At 47.4% G+C, this 6,882-nt stretch overlaps 1 long non-coding RNA gene across 1 annotated transcript; it reads right to left on the bottom strand.

Moving 5' to 3' along the window:
• Positions 1-482: 482 nt before the first annotated feature.
• On the bottom strand, positions 483-1,783 carry LOC135373343 (uncharacterized). Its single transcript, XR_010416416.1, has 3 exons — positions 1,491-1,783; positions 845-1,352; positions 483-719 (listed from the first exon to the last, which is right to left on the bottom strand). It is a non-coding gene; the product is annotated as an uncharacterized LOC135373343 (long non-coding RNA).
• Between the last annotated feature and the right edge of the window lie 5,099 nt (positions 1,784-6,882).

Below are 6,882 nucleotides of genomic sequence, written 5' to 3'. Positions count from 1 at the left end.
TCACCCGCCCGTTCTGGAGTGATCTCCTCGACACGACATCGTTGATTTCCAAATAAATTGTTTGTCTCCGCTCTATCTTTTTTATTTGTTATATCAGCTCAAGTAGCCGGCAACTCACACAGTGGTCTGGACACGTGTAAGACAAGCCTCATTTGGTGTAATTACTCATTGGGTGATTATAATTGCTGTGGGGGATCCTAAATTTCTCTAATTGCTAACCCAGTAAACAATATATGTCTCAGAAACGTCCACACGATATCCCACTTGGGATTTTGGGATATCCCAGGGACTAGGCTGAATAGCCCGTTGACGTCTCTGGGACAGACAGAGGACCCGTATTTCTTCCACATTTGCTGATCCAGGGAAGGTTCCAGGAATGTCTGTCAGAGATATTTGGACATATAGAGGACATATACAGGACGTATTATTATTATTGTATTTTGTAGCTTTTTTTGCAATTTTTACTTATTCTACGGAAAATACCACTCTGCAACAGAGAACATCGTACCAACGAACTCTTGTTTATTGAACACAAACCAAGTACAGTGATGTTACATGCACTGTAAGAAACGCTCTTTCTAATAGTACAAAATATGATATTACAACATAAATAGGCTAATTATTAACAATATAGGGTGACACGGATAAGACGCATAATAAGACAATAATGGTCATAATAATAATCACGTGATTGCTACGCCACTTCGCAACCGTCATCCCTGAAAGATAATCAATAACATAGTTAATTCCATCTATTGGGATAGCAGCTCAAACACTGCCATAAATAGGCGTAAAGAACGGACACTCTGCAAAAAGTGGGAACAAATGCAAGACAGTGACTTACCGCAGTTTCTCATGCAGTATAGATGGTTACATGCGGAAGCAGCCTAATCACTGGCAGACCACCCAAGCGACGTGTTCCGGTTTATGCCTGGCTCTTCAGTGTTGTAGAGACACCAGTAACTTTACACATGTGTGAGGCTATCCATGGTTGTGTGTGGATACTGTAAAACAGTCATGTTTTATTAATCTAGAGTCACATCGCGTCCATGTGACATTTAAGAAAGATAAGCGGTCATGCAAAAAACAAGGAACTTTGAAAAACAGTGCAGTCGAACGTGAAAACATAACTGCTATCCTTTATATGAAAGACAACTGTAGCTGAGCCAAGCTTATCTACTAGCAGGCTGCGCATAGTTAATAGAATTTGCTTCACCATTGCTTTCATCATTCCCAATCAAATCCTGAATCAAAGAGATGTGAAGAATTGGACTTGCACTTTGTAGCTGTACACACACAATCTCACACAGTTCCGCCGTTCGCATGAGTTCGTCAGTCATACGCACCAGACTCTGCAGGTAAAGCAAACTACAGCTGTTTACTCAGATACAAAGCTGTCATTGCTCCACACATCTACAACATGTGATTGTTGAAAAAAAAAAAGAACAACGCACAAATCTTAAGTGAGGCAAAAGGAAGAACGAACTCACCTTAACTGCAAAGCCGGAGAACAAAGGAACGCTAGCTCTCGCACACCACGGCAATCGTTGTTATGCACAACGTAGTTGTTCGACGTACTGGCCAGTACTGCCTCGATGCTCCCGAGATTCCAGTACAAAATACGCATGATGCTGAGGTTCCAAAGACCCTTCCGTGTAACATGTCATATCCTACCGAACCGCTACGACGACGCGCCTCGCCTGTTTGAAACGGCGGTTGGGGAATGTCGATGGCGATGAGGCAGACGTCGTTACGCTTCGGCTCGCGCTTGTTGGGAACTTCATTCTTGTTATATCGCTCGACATACGTGACCGATCATTATAATTCCCGTGGAAAAGGTAAAATATGTTTCTCTCTCTCTCTCTCTTGTTTATTGACTATGGTGCGATACGTGATGAGTCGTTACAAATATGATTAGAAAAGGTATGGATATGAGGGTATAAAATCAATATTGTTATTATGAGGAAAGAGTGAGAAATTGCCACGTCTGAGAATGCTGGAAATGGCTGTTATCGACACAACAAATCATTGTAAGGTAAAGAAATGTCATTGTTGTGATATTCGTAGTATATCCACAGAATATTCACTGGGGGATATTTGTGACGTCTCATGGTGGATATACAGCGGACGTTGTGAGGATACGCGTGACATCTGTGACGTGTGAGACCAATTTGGGAGGTCTGTGGGATATTGATGGTTTGCTGGGAATTTAATGGCGTCCAGACCACTGTGTGAGTTGCCAGCTACATGAGGTGATTGTTTACAACATACAGCAAAAGAAATGATACTTTCAGTGCGCGGACATTTCGATGACTGCTCCTTCTTTGGTACAGTACATTTCCGGGCTGGTTTTTACCGCTCGGTCTTTACATTTATTATTCGCACAGCAGCACGTACAGCTTTTACCGAACACAAGATGGAGGTCATTTTTATTTACGACGACGAATCTGAGAAATTTTCTACGCGATGTGCTGCTGATATACAGGGTCCCCCCGATACGTTCCAACGGAATTCTGCAGAATACATAACCGTATAATTATTCACGAATTTAAGCACGCGTGATAATGAATGATGCTTCCCATATCTGTTGCTAATTCAAGTTTTTTTTTTTTTTTACTGTTGACGATCGTTATAACCGATGAGTCCTGAAGAATTTCGGATTTAAGCTCTGGAGATTTATTTTTTCTCTCAGCCAACACAAGAGCTTGAGACCCGCTTCCCCAAATCAGCTCGTCTGTACTGACGCCCGGTGGAGGCCATTTCCAGTACATGGTCGATGAAATTTTGTCGTCCTATAAATATGCGCGTTTGTGACGCCTTCGAAAGTTAACTAATTCATTATGAAGAATTAGGTAATTATACGCCGTGATGTAATAATAACTCGGGGTTTTACTTCGCGAGACTATTGAGACCATAAGCGACGCCACAGTGGTCGGCCTCCGCATTAATTTTGCCCACCTGGAGGTCCATTACGTCCTAAAAAAAGGCAGAAGCGGCCTTTTTCAGCAGTAATTTTGAGACACGAAAACAAAGTCATGAAAGCTGGTCTCTCCCTCTCGCGCATTTACACGCTTGCTTGGAATAAACATCGCCTGACCACAGCATAAGCTCTGTGTTCTCTTCAATAAAAAGCACTTTATCGCTTTTCAACATGGTCTCCCCGCGTCCGACACATACGCGCCGACGATTCACCAATGTGTAGATGCCACGGGGAAAGAGTGATGTGGTGTGAATAAAGAAAAAAATGGGGATGTTAGTTTCGACGAAGTCAAACTGGCTACCCCAGTACACTTAATACAGAAAGTTCAAATCGATGATGAGATGATGAAAACACAAAGGGATGATGTCCAGAGACGAACAGAGATGATAATGGAGTTCAACATGTAGGTCAAAAGAGCGCCCAAGTGAGAGTAAAATGGCGGAATCACCGGGGGCACACAGAACACATCACACATTCACCGTGTCATAGGATGTCCATAAACCCGGTTGCATGCAAAAAGTCTTCAAGTGCCCTTAGCGCCTTCTCGGACGAAGGAGGACCTAACAGTTTCGTGATGTCGAAGGCTCGGGAGTCCACACGAGAGAGGCTTGTCTCTAATGTCCTTCGGGCATCGACGTATTTCTGACACCGGAGAAGGATGTGTTCTTCATCCTCTACAACGCCACACTCACTACAGTTCGGAGAGTCTCGCTTTCCGATTTTGAAGAGACGTGCGCTGTACGGTACATTGAGCCGTAGCCTATGCAGGACAGTTGTCGTTTGTCGCGTGAAGGAAGGTGGTACTCGAAAGGTAACCCTGGGTCAACCTTGCACAGAAGCGACGGGGAAAGAGTATTGTGAATGATTCCGAAGCCAAACATGTACAGTTACTTTCAGGTGATCAGGTCATGTATCGAACTTCATTACGCCGAGAGCGAGCCTGAGGGGTCCGAACAGATGAAAATCACTCAGTACTCGCGAGGTCCGGTGACTATGGCTGATAGGTATGCACTCGAAACGTAGGCCTGTGGTCGTAGGCCTGTGGTCGTAGGCCGCTGTCGTACGTGCCGTGTGGGAGCGCACATTATCGCGCTGCAACAATATACCACAGATGAGTAGTCCACGATGCTTTAACCAGATTGCAGGCTTGACGAGGTTCTCAAGCCGGTCACTGTAGGATGCACTGTTCACGGCGAGTCCCTTGACCATGTAGTGTGCCGCCAGTTCTTCCTTGCTCGCATGGTCTCTGGCTGGGTGCATTGAAACAGCATCTGTCACCGGTGACGTTGCGAAATAACCTCCCCCAAATTAAGAGCGCTACAGGATAGCGCCTCGCAAGCATCCATACCGCTTTCGTTAAGGTCGCGGGTAAGTTGTTTTGGTACCTTCCTGGGGGGCCTAGGAGAATTCGTCACAAGCCCGGTCCTCACAGGCCAACTGGTCATAGGTGAACTCGTCAAGGAGGCCAACTCGTCACAGGGCATCTCGTACGAGGAACTGCCGTCACGCCGGAATAATCGTCACAGTGAACCTGCCACCTGCTCACCGCACCGTACTCCCCAACGTGTGAAATACGTAAAAGGCTCTCCTGACCTAACCTTGGTTAGTCTCTCAACTTTTGTCCGCGCCCCAGCAACGGAGCCCCACGCTGAGTTTTCGTCACTTCCATGCTCTCCGTGCCTTTAGCAAAGACGTGGAATTTGTACGGTCAGCGGTCTTCGGAATCCGGGTTTGCGGAAGTGCGGGTCGGGCACTGGACTAATCCCTTTGGTAAAACACGGTTTAACGCATTCCCTTTGGAACGGGGTCAACCAGTGTTCCGGTGACGAACCGCCCCCCTTGACAAGTGTTCCGGTGACAAGAGGACCTCGTACCACAGGGCCGGTGTGACCAATTATCCTGTGAGGAGTCTTCCGGAGACGAGTGAGATTGTGACGAGTGAACCGGTTCCCCTTCCAGGGGAATATTTGGTGGTAGTGCACAATGACATCAATAATATGGTGCTTCTATACATGTCAGCCACTTCATTGACGGTGACACGCAGGGTTCCGCTTATGAGCCGTTCGATTCAAAAGGTTGTGTCTCGCGTCGTCCAGGTGTGAGGCCAGCCGAAGCAAGTTGCGTCACTCGAACTTGGCACTCCACTTTGGAATTTTTTCTGCGACCGGTACACCTGTACCAAGTGACACACAGGCGTTTCCTCATATGCGTCAACGTTCCGCGATGAATACCGCGAGCTTTACAGCAAAAAACCGGATGACCGAACACTGCCCCTTCCTGGTGCATGCTAAAAGGGGACGACCATATTGAAAGTGCTGTGGTCACGCCGTCAAGCCGGCGTGCACAGTTACCACTAGTGTCGGGCTTCAACATATTTAAAGTGCAGCAGCCTTACGGGATTTTAGTTTTGTCGTGGCTAAACTGCGATTACTTTGGCTCTGCTTCGTACGTAGGTCCCAATACAAGGAATGGAGACGGAACAACAACACAGTACCGAGCATGTGTTTCAGAGGTTCGACCTTCTGAAACCGTACTACAAGGGGTGTTCAAGTCAAACCGAGACTTTCTGTCTCCTGAGTGTACAAATGACTCGCGCTACTTCTTTTTCGTCATTTTCACACGCGACAGGCCTTCGCGTTCACCACGTGGTGGTCCAAAGTTTGTGCAAAACAGGAGACACGTGCTGGACAAGATGGACGACATTGAGGTGAGCGCGCACATCGAACAGCGAATTGTCATGAAGTTTCTCGTGAATGAAGGCGTAAAGTCATCTGAAATTCACAGAAGACTTCAGGCTCAGTATGGCCACGATACGTTACAGCAAAGCGTTTGAGTGGTGCAAACGGTTCCGAGACGGCCGTAGATCAGTTCAGGACGATCGCGGCCGGGGCGGCTCAGAGCCCAGTGTCAGAGTTCCAGAGGACATCCAAGTTTTCCACGGTTTTCTGGGACAAGGCTGGCGTTGTTAATGTTGATTTTGTGGCCAGTGGTACCTCCATCAATAGTGCATATTACTGCCAGGCTCTCAGAGATGTGCATAAGGCGCAGAAGCAAAAGCGGCCGGGCCTCATCACCAAAGGAGTCCTCCTCCTACAGGGCACTGCACGCCCGCATACAGTGCATCTCACGACACGCACCTTGGCTTACAGGAACTTGGCTGGGAGTTGCTGCCACATCCCTCTTACAGTCCGGACCTCGCCCCCAGCGATTTCCATCTCTTCCGGCCACTGAAGGCGTTCCTTGGGGGCCGAAACTTCAGCTGCGACGACGAGGTCAAGAACGCGGTCGGATCATGGCTGCTACGCGCCGGTAAGGATTTCTACGCTGCTGGCATCCAAGCCCTCGTGAAACGCTGGGACAAGTGCATTAGTGCAGCTGGAGATTACGTTGAAAAATCAAACTAATTTCTCGCCTGTAAGTTCATTTTACTTTTGCGAAAAATAAAAAGTCCCGGTTTGACTTGAACGCCCCTCGTATTACCAGTGCGTTTCGAAGAGGGAAACGACGATGAAATCCTCCTCTTCCATGTAAATTTCCTGTACACCCCCGCCCGAAATATTTTTTTCTGGCTACGGTACTGCACCCTATACGTCGCTGGTTGGGGTCGCAGCAGCGGCGCAGTCGCAGCCATGCCGCGCAGAAGTGTGCTGAAGAAGTTCACTTCGGAGGGAGCTCTCAATACGGGCCTTAAGACGACAGTTCGGAGAGACAGTTGGGTGATAAGGGAAACACTGTCATTGTGTCGTCCAATCCCAATTGCTACCGTGGAGGCGGTGATCAAAACTGCTCAACCTGGAGGAAGAATCTCACAAAATCTTGGAGGCACGAACAGCACTTCGGAAATCTATCGCATAAAACCTTCGTCAATAGCAGCCCCAGTTTCCCAAAGAAACACGCGCATG

Source organism: Ornithodoros turicata, unplaced genomic scaffold (assembly GCF_037126465.1).
Source record: "Ornithodoros turicata isolate Travis unplaced genomic scaffold, ASM3712646v1 Chromosome23, whole genome shotgun sequence".
Taxonomy (NCBI): domain Eukaryota; kingdom Metazoa; phylum Arthropoda; class Arachnida; order Ixodida; family Argasidae; genus Ornithodoros; species Ornithodoros turicata.
The sequence above is the reverse complement of the archived record's forward strand: the minus strand, read 5'-3'. Positions and strand labels throughout refer to the sequence as shown.